We start from the raw sequence: 13,819 nt of genomic DNA, 5'->3' as shown, positions 1-13,819 counted from the left end.
TGACTGCTGCCCGGAGAGGTTGCCATGGTGACAAAAAAATTGATACAATGTTTGGGATGAACTTGGACCGGGGTCACTGGGAAATACTTACCAGACCACTGGAGAGCACGCTGAGGGAACCTAGCAGTGCTGTTTCTGGTCATCTTAAAAAAGAAAAAACTGCTGTTAGTGTTTTAAAACTGCTGTTCCAGAATTTTGCCACTGCAGTTAATAACTTAACATCATGGCTCATGTCCCTGACATGCCCAGAGAGGCTCTACTCACGATTTTGCAGGCCTTTCAGAGGACACACGGCGCAGAGTCCTATGCTGCACTGCTTCACAGCGTCCAAAACACCCAGGAGTCTCAAGAGGGGTCGGGGCCCACCAGAGGACGTCGTACCCGCCGTTCCAGGCCGCCATCCAGATTGTCTCCCAGTCCGGTGAGGAGAGCCAGGGCTGTGCCACCAACTACTACCAGTCCGGGGCCGAGTGAGGCTGGCCCCCTGCGGAGGAATCCGGTTTCCGGAAGAAGAAGGAGCGGGGAGAGGTGTTCCACGCGTCGGACGGCCCGGTCGGGGCCTGGCCATCAAGATGGCGGATCCCAAGATGGCGCTGTGGGAGAGGTGAGGTCGCGCAGTCCTCACCCTTCTCTTCCGGCTGCAGCGGATGTGACGTCAGGGCGTGCGGCTGCACGCCGGAAGAGGCGGGGCGCCGCACGCCGGAACGCTGGTGGCGCGTACGTGACGTCTGCGGGTCAAAGAGCGCAGACGTCACAGGCCACTGCCGAACCCGGAAGTCCGGGTGAAGATGGATCCGGGGATTCCGGAACGGAGCACCGCTGGCCCCCCGAAAGTGGAAATGGCCAGCGGGTGCAGGCAGGCCGGCGGAGGAACTCGCCAGGGCATCTTGGGACCACCAGGGAGAGGAGAGGGACGCAGGATTCCCCTCTTATTCATCACCCCAGGAGACCTAAAGGTGCTTCTGCAGCCACAGAGGAGGGAGGGACGCAGGATTCCCCTCCACACACCCACCCCAGAAGATCTGGAGCTACCATGGGGGTGAGCCGCCAGCCCCCTGGAGGGCAGGCTGGCAGGCTGGCCACAGGACCTGTAGTGACGGATGGATCGGATGTGGAGCTGATGGAGAGACCCCTGCTCCAGAACCGTGAGTTGGAGTGCGCACGCGCTTGGTTAGGGGCAGAGGGGGTCTCTGGGCTGGAACAAGGGAATACTGGGGAAGTCATAAAATTGCTGCGCTTAGTATTAGATCGCTTAGGGCAGGTTGGCTTAACTGCGCAGGACGCTTCGATTCCCACGGGGACCCCTCCGTTGGGTTCTATGGAGGGTACTGCAGGGGGGCCGGTGTGTGACATAGCCCCCCTGGGGATGCATGTGTCGCTGGAGGTGAAGGAGAAAATTTTGAAGGGTGAGTATGTGGACCTCATATCGTTAGTCCCTTTTGATAGGGAATCTGCTGATAGACCGCGACGTGGTGAGGCGACGGAGATTGGAAAAGGTAAGGAGCTCCCCCGTACCTTCGGTAATTGGTTGCAAGGATTTGCAACTTACGCTAGTATTTTGTCGACGAGGTTTCCAGAGCGGGCCCCGTCTTTGTTTTCTTATTTGGATTTAATTTGGGGGGCTTATAAAGTTTATGGGGGTCAATGCTGGTTTAAATACGACCAGCAATTTAGACAAAAAATGGCGGTTCGACCGCACATGCATTTTGGCATGCAAGATGGTAACCTTTGGTTACTTCTCATGACCCCGTGCCGTCCAGCCTCATCGTCCTTTCCTTCGGCCGCCGGCGCTCCTGGTGGAGTGTCGGCCGGGATCAAGAAGGGCATCTGCTGGCTCTTCAATGAGAGTCAGTGCAGGTGGTACAACAGTTGTCGATTTAAACATGAGTGTTCCCACTGTGGTGGGGCTCACCCGGCGGTTCGGTGTTTTAGAAGAGGAAATCCCCTCCCTAGGACGGCATCTAAGTATGACGCTCCTCGGGGGGAGGACCCCGGTACGGGCGGAAAAACTGCTTCCGTGGCTCGCACGGTACCCCAGGCATAGGGATGCGCGGGTGCTTTGGGAAGGTTTCACCGACGGTTTTAGGATCCCATTTACTCCGTCTGGGGAGGCGTCGTTTGCGCACAATTTGTCCTCGATTCGGGGTAGGGAAGGGATTCTGGCGGCTAAGCTGCAGAAAGAAGTGGACTTGGGACGGATGGCGGGTCCGTTTTCCTTTCCTCCGTTTGATAATTTGCGGGTGTCCCCATTGGGCCTCGTTCCTAAGAAGGAACCGGGGGTGTTTCGGCTGATTTATCACCTGTCTTTTCCAGCGGGGGCTTCGGTTAATGACGGGATTGCGAAGGAGGATAGTCGAGTCCGATACGCTTCTTTTGATCGGGCTCTGGATCTCGTTCGGGAAGCAGGGCCTAGGGCCCTGATGGCTAAGTCTGATATTCAATCGGCCTTTCGGTTGCTCCCAGTTCACCCTTCCTGTTTTCATTTGTTGGGATGTCAGTTTCAGGGGGAATTTTTCTACGATATGTGCCTCCCCATGGGTTGCTCTATTTCTTGTTATTATTTTGAAGTTTTTAGCTCATTGCTGGAATGGATCGTATCGGAGGTGTCAGGTTTTTCTTCCCTCTTGTATTATCTTGACGATTTTCTGTTCGTCGGTCCGGTTCACTCTTCGCAATGTGAATATTTGTTGGGACAGTTTAAGGCAGTTATGCGTGATTTAGGGGTTCCAGTGGCAGAGGACAAGACAGAGGGCCCGAAGGCGGTTATTTCCTTCCTGGGTATAGAGATTGACTCCATCGGTTTGGTCTTTCGTTTGCCCAGTGATAAATTGGGGACCCTTACGACCATGGTTGATCGGGTGAAGGGTGCGCGGAAGGTGCAGCTTCGTCAGATGCAATCCCTGTTGGGCCACTTGAACTTTGCATGTCGGATCATGCCTATGGGTCGGGTGTTTTGTAGACGGCTGTCTCTGGCTACTGTCGGCATTAGCCTTCCCCATCATTTTATTCGGGTCACCAAGCGGCTCAAGGACGATTTGAAGGTCTGGAGTGAGTTCCTCGCAGGGTACAATGGTCGGACAATTTGGCGTCGAGAAGCGATATCTAACGTGGCCCTGGAGTTGTTTACGGATGCCTCCGGCTCCCTGGGCTTCGGGGCATTTTTTCGGGGACGTTGGTGTGCGGAGCCTTGGCCTGCTGCATGGCGCGAGGCGGACCTGATACGTAACTTGACTTTTCTCGAGCTTTTCCCTATTGTGGTAGCAGTGGAATTGTGGGGGGAGGAGCTTGCGAACAGGCAGGTGGTTTTCCGCACGGACAACATGAGCGTGGTTCATGTGGTGAATCGTTTATCATCTGGCTCGGTTCCAGTATTGGCTTTGTTACGCCGGTTGGTTCTGCGTTGTTTGGAATTTAACATTTGGTTCCGAGCAATCCATGTTCCCGGAGTGTCTAATGTCATTGCCGACTCTCTTTCTCGCTTTCAGTGGGATCGTTTTCGGGAGGTCGCTCCAGGAGCCGAGGAAGCTGGTCTGGTATGTCCCACGTGCTTATGGACCCTCGATTTCGGAACCTAGCAGACCTGTTCAGGAGATCGCTGGCTCCCGCTTCGTGGTCTGCCTATCGGGCAGTGTGGGATCGGTGGCTGGTCTTTGCGAGAGAGTTCGGTTTGTACTCCTCTGAGGGTAGGTTGCTGTCTACTTTGGCTTTCATGTCCTCCTTACGGGAGCGCGCAGCTTCGGTGTCATCGGTGGAACGCAGTTTAGGGGCTCTTTCTTTCCTGATGCGTTGTATGGGGTGGGAGGACCTTTCAAAAGAGTTCGTGGTCCAGAGGGTTCTTCGGGGATGGAGGAAAGAAAGGGTTCCTGATTGTAGACGGCCGGTGTCCGTCCACTTATTGGATGATCTATGTGGGGTTCTCTCTGCGGTGTGCTTCTCCCCCTTCGAGGCGCTGCTTTTCAGGGTGGCCTTTTCTCTGTGTTTTTACGCTGCGCTGCGGATAGGTGAGTTGGTGGCCGCGTCGGCTAGGGCTCTGGCATCTCTTCAAAGGGGGGACGTTCGCATAGGGCAGAGTGGAGTGGAGGTTTTCATTCGGAAGTCCAAAACAGATCAGTTAGGTCGGGGGAGGTCGGTTAGCATTGGTGCTACTGGGGGTAGGTGGTGTCCTGTGGCGCTGGTAGGTCAATACGCGCGCTTACGGCCGGAGGCTGCAGAATCCTTTTTGCTTCACGCAGATGGGTCAGTCTTAACCCGGTCTCAGTTCTCCAGTGTTTTTAAGACTAGTTTGCGGGCTTTGGGCATAGAGGATAAGGGATATTCTCCCCACTCCTTCCGGATTGGTGCAGCAACTCAGGCGCGACAGGTAGGGTTGTCCGATGCTGCAATTCAGCGCATGGGTCGATGGGATTCTCGCAGGTTTCAACTGTATATACGTCCTCATCTGTTATAGTCTGTTGGTAGTTATGTTGTGTTGTTTTCTTCACAGGTTCCCCCCGGTATGTTTGGATCATCGGTCACTCCTTTATTTATTGGGCGGCTAGGCGCGCTGAGCACAGACCATACGGCCGGAATCTAGGGCTCCCGCATGAGCAGGTTAGGGTTCGATGGCGGGGGATACGGGGTTTGGAGTGGCACCAAGTGTATCCGGCGCTTCGTGACCGGGTTAGTGGTTCCGGTACTTCATGCCGTGGGGAATGACTTGGGACGGTGCCGAGCAGTGGATTTAATTTACGCGTGCAAGCACGAGTTGGCCCGCTGTATGGCGCTTTTCAGCGAGGTCACACTGGTGTGGTCCGAAGTTATTCCTCGGCCGGCTTGGGGGGCGCTGCCACACGCCAGGGCGGTGGAGCGCGGCAGGCGTCGTTTCAACATGACGATTTCACGTTTTGTGCGTAGGCGGGGTGGCTTTGTGGCACGTCATGTGGAGCTGGAAGGGAACAACGCAAACATAATGAGGGCTGATGGGGTCCACCTAAACGAAATTGGGCTGGATATATTTAATTTGGGATTACAGTCAGCCATTGAACAGGCGCTGGCTTCGGGGGGACGCAGTCCTCTCCAGGGATAGGGGAGAGGCTGCGGTGGCGGTTTGTCCTTCGCCAGCAAGTGGAACTGAGAGCAGTGCCCGGACGGGCTTGGGGAGTCGCAGCCTGGTCTGGTTGAGGACGGACTTCAGGCTGAAGAGGCTCTGGAAGATTTGTTGTGTTAGCTGTCTGCTGGGAAAACCCAGCAGCTGACAGTTGGTTTAAATTATGCTGGCTTAATAATAAAAGCTGTGGCCGTTGCCCTTACCCACAATTTGGTTGTCTGTGTTTTATTGGGGGGAAGGGTAACGGAAGATAAAAAGGGAGAGGGTCAGCAGTCATGCATCCTGGGGAAACTTGCTTTGTATTGCGAAAAAAAATTGTAAACCGAGGCATTATTTTCAATGGATTTTCATTTGTAAACCGAAAATTATGTTAACCGAGGCATTTGTAAACCGAGGGCCCACTGTATATGTAAACAACAACTCTTCATATATTTACCTATAATTATTGTAACTCTTTCGCTAAATTATAATTACATTGTATCTATTTTTATACCAAATAAAATAAAACGTGATACATCTATTGTAAGTTTGTTTGCACAGGACATTGGTTTTAAAAAATAAGAAAATGCACTAAACCAAATCTGACACCTAGGAAAATATTCGATAGTAATCAAGAGAGCATACAACCAGTCTATGTGTTATGGTAATATCTTTTATCTTTTTTTTTTTTTTTTTTTTTTTTACAAAATTGTTCGTCAATTTGTAAGATATTTCTAATAACAATTTTAACCTAGCTGCCAAGGAGTTCATTATGCAAAAGAATATAAAGGCACAGATAAAGCCGCCTCCGCTTTTCTGATTCATTCATTCATTGTAAAAACAATTTACAAAGGTTTTTTTTTTAAGAAAAGAGAAGTTAATTAAGGAGATGGGACAGGTGCATGCTGGGAGTTATGATATGATATCAGCACAAAAGGCCATTCATGTGACTGCTAAATATATTAAAATGGGGAAAAAAATAACAGGTTCATTTTAATACATCAAATGTAAGCTATATATTATATGTTAGAGAACAATGCCTTGGTTTATTACAAAACAGAAGAATAATTACTTAAAGGGAAAACATCACATCTCTGCAACACACACCATTGAATAAAGCATTGACAACCCCCTATAACTTGTGTTACCCTTTTTGAGATGAAGCCTAATTTTCCAATATATGTATATAAAATATTTAGCAAATTACATCACAATCCAGTACAATGCCTTGATTTATTACAAAACACAAAAATAATTACTTAAAAGACACGATAGGCACCACAATAACTTTAGCTTAATGAAACAGTTTTGCTGTATAGTTCATGTCCCCTGCACTCTCACTGCTCATGTCACTGCCATTTACGAGTTAAATCGCTTAAGCTATGCAGCCTCTTTCAGTTATACACCTCTTTTCATGTGATTTGCACAACCTTCCTAATACCTTTCTGTAAAAAGAGATCTAATATTTAAACTTCCTTTATTGCACAGTCTGTTTAATTCAGCATTTCTTATCTTCTGCTCTGTAAATAGCCTTCCCAGCCATGCAGGATCATCCTATGTGTGATTAAACATCCATTTACAGAGCAGGAGATATAAACGTCTAAAGGAAGTTAAGATCTGATTGAAAATTAAACCCTTTTTTCAGGCATGCTGTGTGTGGGTCACAACCAGGAGAGGTGTAGCTATGGCAGCATGGACAGAAACTAAATCATTTATTTCCTAAATGGCAGAGAATTTAGCAGTGAGACTGCACGGCCATGATCTGTACACCAAAATGACCTTGTGTCCTATTTAAAGTCCTGTTTGTGAATAGATTTCCACACAATGGTTTGTATTGGCCCTGGATATATTTGTTTATTGTTATCATATCCCCTCTGAGGGGACATTTTTGTAAACTAAAGAGGTTTAAATTTGTTTAACCTTTTACATCACAAATTACATAACAATCCGGTCCAATCCAGGCAAATTGCAAATGAAGAGGAGAAATATAAACTGTTTCACTTCTCATCCTCTATGTCTGCCTTCTATAAGCTGACTTACAGGTGTAAAGGACAGAGCTTATAACAATGACTGACAAGGAGCTAAGATGGAGGCGCCCATTTACAGGACAAAATGGGGTGTATTTCTGAATATCAAGGGTTGTGTACTAAAGTAAGAATTAGAAGTGAATTCAAAGTGAATTTCAAATTTAAGGTCAAAATAGCCAAACTGTAAAAATTCTAAAAGTCAGCTATGCTTTCAATTTTGATTTTCTGGCCTTTAATTTTAAATTCACAAACTACACTTATGCAATAAATTCAAAAACACGCCTAGCATTAAATCACTATTAAAAGAGTTACTGTTAAAAATGCAAAGATAAGAATCACCAGTTCTTTTTGCAGTCTCTTGTATCATTCTGTTTTCAATAAGTGCATGCAACTTTCTGGTTCTGGTGAGTATAATGTCCTTTAAATTCAATGCAAGCATTGAGATTTACACTTTATCCATAGAACAGGTACAGTCATATTTTATGCCATTAATGGATATAATTCCCTGACCCTGTACAAGGGAGAAATTGTGTCAGGTGGTACTTTGCATTTCTCCTAAAAATTACTGCCTAATAATACATAAAGGAACGACATTGAAGGAAACAAAACATTAATACCTTGCACTTAACATCATCATATAAAATCATTCTCTGACAAGCTCTCCTAAATACAAATATACAATTTAATATCAGATTTATGAGGATAAAAACCATTGAGGAATAGACCCAGATAGAATCTTTATGAAATACTCGTTTTAGCTGTAATGGAAATTCACAGAATTTTCAACCCAGTTAAGAGATATACATAGACAAAATAGGGTCTACTTTTCTCTGTATGTTTCCTCCATCTGATTTTCTTAGCCACTGGGTGGTGCTACAGTGTCAATCCTGACATCCTTCACCGATCTCACGAGATCCTCCATGAACCTTAGTGATATCGGCTCTTGGAGCCAAAGATGGTACGTAAATCCACTTTGACCTACCCCCTCCCCACAGCCACTGGACCACAAGCGTCGACGTCACCGTTAAGTGTCTTGACGAATTCGGCAAAGTCCCCAGAGGGTGATAGTGCCACTTTAAAGGTCAAGGAAGATTGATTCCACCATCTGGCCACCACCCAGTGATCCAAAGACTTCCACAAGGAGATTATTCAGAAAGTTCTTCTATGTACTGATAAGGTGTCACAGGGAGAGATAAGAAGCCTTCAATGATAAGGTAGTGTAGTCAATATGTATTATGTATATACTTTCTTCTTTACATGGCCTACTATAATATTGGTTGTAGCACAAAAGCAATATATATTTTAGTGGGAGGATGCCATGGGATGGGTATAAATATTGAATAAAAAAAGGTACTACCAAAGTTTTGACATTTTCAAAATTGCACTAAAAAGTAATATGTTCAGCAGAGTACGGCAATTCTAAATACTACTTAAAGGACCACTCTTGGCACCCAGACCACTTCAGCTTAATGAAGTGGTCTGGGTGCCAGGTCCAGCTAGGGTTAACCTATTTTTTTATAAACATAGCAGTTTCAGAGAAACTGCTATGTTTATAAATGGGTTAATCCAGCCATCAAAGCCTCTAGTGGCTGTCTCACTGACAGCCGCTAGAGGCTCTTGCGTGATTCTCACGGTGAAAATCACAGTGAGAGCACGCAAGCATCCATAGGAAAGCATTGATGATGCTTTCCTATGAGACCGGCTGAATGCGCGTGCAGCTCTTGCCGCGCGTGCGCATTCAGCCGAATGGGAGGAGAGGAGGAGGAGAGGAGGAGAAGAGCTCCCTGTTTTAACCCCTTTCCTCTCCCCAGAGCCAGACTGGAGGGGGACCCTGAGGGTGGGGGCACCCTCAGGGCACTATAGTGCCAGGAAAACGAGTATGTTTTCCTGGCACTACAGTGGTCCTTTAAAGTGTTTAATCCATAGCTTGGCCACCTTAATTACACTTTCATATGATAATGTTATAATTAGAAAAAGACTTTCAAATATGGAAAATCCGTTCTATCACATGATTTCCAAAATTGCATGCAAAATCAGCTACTATAATTACTAGAATTAATCATCTGAACTGAGAACATAAATCTTCTGCATGTTGCCAATAAAACACAGATTTGTAAATAATATTAGACTAGAATAGCTAGAGATAGTGTAGCTCTAAATGTGATAGCGTGGCTGAATAAAAATGTGTACATTTACATTAAAGAGCAAAAATCCTGTTTTACAGGCATTTACATGCCTCCTGATCAAGCACTTATATTTTAATTTAAATATGAGACAAAAAAAAGGGTAAATACTGACAAAAGGGTAAATACATTTATGTTATTCTGTGAGCGTATGTTTTGTCCTACATTTTGTTTTTTTATGTGTGTATTCTTTGGGAAATCTTAAAGAATGCTGGTGACATCCTTCTCCAACAACTGCACTTCTAAATAATTATAAGGAATTGTCACTTCCCAGGGAATTTTACTTAAGTAAATTAAGAGATCTGTACATTTGTGTTAACTGAGAACCTTTATCCAACTCTCCCTGTCAATCATTGTTCTAAGCTGTGTCGTTTACACCTGACTGTCAGCATACAGAAAGCATACAGAGGATAGAAGTATATATAGTGTCTATTTCTCCTCCTCATTTGCAATGTGTGCCATGGATGTGTCTGGATTCAACTGGATTGAGATGTAATTTGCTAAGTCTGTAATATAAAGATGAAAGAAAACAGGGCAGTACGTGAAAATAATCATAAGTCATTTTCAATGTTTATCAATGGTGTAATTTGCAGAGACGAGACACTTTAAGTAAAGTGGTTTTCTCGATAAACATAGTATATCTCAATATTCACAGTGTCAAAGAATAGACATAGCATTTTTAAAACATGTCTCTGATAAGATATATATATATATATATATACAGACAGATCAGCCTTTAACATTGAAAACCACCTGCCTAATATCGCGTAGGTCCTGTGGCGAAAGTAACCTCGCCACTGGTTCTTGGTGGGGCCTGCTTGTCAGTCTCTATGGCCTCTGCAATAGACCTGGCTAAAATACTTTAAAAATAAGTATGTACTCCACAAAACCTCTGAACGTGTCCTGTGGTATCTGGCACCAAGACATTAGCAGCAGATCATGTAAGTCCTGCAAAATGGAGGTGGGATCTCCATGAATCAGATTTATTGTTCCTGCACATTCCACAGATGCTCAATCAGATTGAGATCTGAGGAAGTTGGAGGCCAAGGCAACACCTTGCACTCTTTGTCATGTTCTCAAACCATTCCTGAACAGTGTGGCAGGGTAAATTATCCTGCTCAAAGAGGCCACTGCCATCAGTGAACACCATTGCCATGGAGTGTCAAAGTGACATCTATCCTCTGTCCATACTCCCACCTCTCATACTCGCCTTCACGACTTCTCCAGGGCTGCACCTTTTCTGTGGAACTCTCTTCGCTTCTCTGTTAAACTTTCACCCTGTCTCCATTCCGTCAAAAAATCATTGAAAACACACTTCTTCAGGAAAGCGTATCATTTAAACTTTTAACAGCTTTTCATCCCCACACCGTGACTCCTCTCCTGCAACTCAAAAATAACCTACTAAGCCCTCAGTGAATACTTTTCTAGCAATCTACTTTGAAACCCCTACTTTTACCCTTTGTGTCACTATACGCCACTCCCTCTAGCATGTAATCTCATTGAGCAGGGCTCTTAATCCCTCTGTTCCTGTGCGTCCAACTTGTCTGTTTACAATTACATTTCTGTTAGTCCACCCATTGTACAGTGCTATGGAACTTGCTGTCGCTATATACATAATAAAATAATAATAATAATAATAATAATTGAATGCCAGGACCCAAGGTTTCCCAGCAGAACATTGCCCAAAGCAAAAGACTGCCTCTGCCAGTATCTCCTCTTCCCATAGTGCATCCTTCTGCCATCTCTTCCTCAGGTAAACAACATACACGCACCTGGCCATCCACCAGATCTAAAGGAAAATGTGCTTCATCAAACCAGGTGACCTTCTTCCATTGCTCTATGGTTCTGTTCTGGTGCTCACATTTCCACTGAAGGCGCTTTCAGCGGTGGACAGGGGTCATCATGGGCACTCTGCAGTTACCCAGCCCCATATGCAGCAAATTGCAATGCACTTAAACATGTATCTCAAGGCCAGCATTATGTTTTACCAGCAATCAGAACTACAGAAGCTCTCCTGTGTGATCGGACCGGATGGGTTAACCTTTGTTCCCCAATTACATCAATGAGTCTTGAACACCCAAGACCCTAATGCTGATTAGCCAGCTGTTCTTCCTTGCATCAATTTTGATAGGTACTAACCACTGCATACACCCCAAAAGACCCATCATTTTGAAGATTCTCTGACCCAGTGTGTGGCCCTTGTCAATGTTACTGAGATCTTTTGGTTGCCCATTTTTCCTCCTTCCTAGACATGAAATTCAAGAACTGACTGTTCACATTGCTGCCTAATATATTCCACCTCTTAACAGATGCCAGTGTAACAACATAATCATAATTTCACTACACCTGTCAGTGGTTGATCAGTATATATTATATGTCTATATTATATATCTATATTTGTCTGTTTGTCTATTTAACTTCTAAATGATTAAGCTATCTGTGCCAAATACAAATTTCAAGTAGAAATTTTATTTCACATTCTCATTTGATGGCCAGGTACTTTCCCCCCATTTTTAGAGCCATGAATTCATTCCAAGAACCATAATTTGGACGGCTGAGTGTTAGATATTACTAAACAGTGCAGCACAAAAACGCTTATCCCAAATATTTATCTTCTCGTTAATTCATTTTCTATCTTTGATGTCCCTCAAGTACTGAGTGTCGAATAACTGCTAAACAGAAATGAGTGTATACACCGTGTTTTTTATGTTTTTCACACATTAATTTGTTAAATTAAGAGACTGTTTCAAAGTCCATTAGTGAAATGAAATATACTGAGTAAAATTGAATAACTCAGCTGGACTTGAAAGCTGACTTGGCGGGGCTGCTCTGCAGCTCAAACGGTGCCAAGTCCATAGTCCTGCTGCACTGAATTGCTTAAGGCTTAATCTGCACACTCCAGTCCCCACTGAACTCAAAGAGTACTGCACTAAGCAAGACCTTGACAAATTCTTAGAACAATGAATTTCAGCATTGTTGACACCTTGAATTTAATTTGAAAACAATGTATGGAAACAAGTCTTAAATGACATATATGTGCCCTGATGTTCCTTAATTTAGATGATAGGTGTCTAGTATCATTATTATTAACAGAGAACATCTGACCTGTATTCTGAACTCATCATCTTTCTGTTACTGTAGCTGTAGCCATAAATGAGATATCTTCTTAGCCAGAGTACATGACAGTAATCACCAAAACCAACCAAAGAGTCGGCACTCACTAGCTTTCGGTGATTTCTACATCTGGGATTAACCCAGCACCAATATGAGGATCCGAATGACATTTAATCATGTAAGTGTCCACGTTGTCTTACATATTTAATTACCCCGTGGAACTGGAGGTGCGAAAACGAGTAACTGAAGAAACGTTTTCTTGTAAATCAGCTGAGTTTTTACGTCAGTAATACTAAACTTTCATAATGGCCGCAGCAAATTTCGATCTAAGAATTGCTGTTGATGGTCTGTAGCTGCAGCCTGCAAGCATTCCTTACTGTTATAGATCTGCATTAAATTCAGCTCCAGTACTTCCCTAATCAATGCGATCAATCAGACTGCCTTTATTTATGTTCAGTACCGAATTATGGAAAAAATTGTTATCTTTTATGGTTTGTCATACCCTATTTTTTTTATATTGGTCTGTTCATAGTCTTTGCTTGTATGATGATAGTCTTCTCCAACTAATCTTATATATCCACGTCATTAATACTCTGTTTAGATTTCAGAACTTTTTCTGCCCTTGGATACAATTAATCTGGTGTGATCATATATTCCAAGAACCCCTGCATCCTGTAACTGACCTCTTGCTTTCCTGCATATAAATGATGTAACATTCTAGAATCTAGGTGACACTTATCTGGCAGTGAGCACTTCAGACGTCAGGATACATTAAATTCCAATGAAGTCTGTAAAGTTTTACTATTCATTGTAGCCTCTAGGGGGAGCCACATACTAGTCTCCTACAGATACTATGTTATGGCCTTTAAACAGCAGTGGTTTTGGCATGGTGAGCATGTCCTCCGTATTAGTATTAGCATTTATATGGCGCCAACAGTTACGGCAGTGCTTTGCAGTTAAGAAATGGGGAAATTTAACAGTAAGTCATTGACTAACAAAATAAAGTTATTGGGACAGAAGAGATGAAGATGAGATGTTGCTCTAACCGGTATACCCTGAGGTTTTTCTTTTTTTTTCTTTTTTAAGTAGAAGTATGGTGAAAATTATCGTTTGCAAGTTTTAAAACTGTTCTACTTAAAGAGGCTCTGTCACTATTTAATATGAATAGCGCTGCTTAGCGTCCTCCTCAGCAGTCCAGATTTTTGCCCGGTAAAATTGATTTTTTTTTCTTCAAAGTTATACATATGGAAAAGTAGGCATTATTCCTTAGGCAGAAATTGCAGGTTGACAAAAGTTGACTGACTGTGGATCTTTAGTTAATCTTCCTATCTTTTGTTCACTTTTGTCCTTAGCGGTCAAGTCAATACTCACCTCTATCCAGCACTGACTCTCACAGTATTCAGAAAACAAAGGCTATACATCCCACCTGA

At 44.4% G+C, this 13,819-nt stretch overlaps 1 protein-coding gene across 1 annotated transcript in view; it reads right to left on the bottom strand.

Moving 5' to 3' along the window:
• Nucleotides 1–13,819, bottom strand: part of TRPC6 (transient receptor potential cation channel subfamily C member 6) — a 180,141-nt gene that overhangs the window by 73,991 nt on the left and 92,331 nt on the right. The gene's annotated exons all lie outside the window — the stretch shown is intronic.

The sequence above is a fragment of the Pelobates fuscus genome, chromosome 1 (genome assembly GCF_036172605.1).
Source record: "Pelobates fuscus isolate aPelFus1 chromosome 1, aPelFus1.pri, whole genome shotgun sequence".
NCBI classification, from domain to species: domain Eukaryota; kingdom Metazoa; phylum Chordata; class Amphibia; order Anura; family Pelobatidae; genus Pelobates; species Pelobates fuscus.
This window is presented reverse-complemented; position numbering and strand designations above follow the sequence as displayed.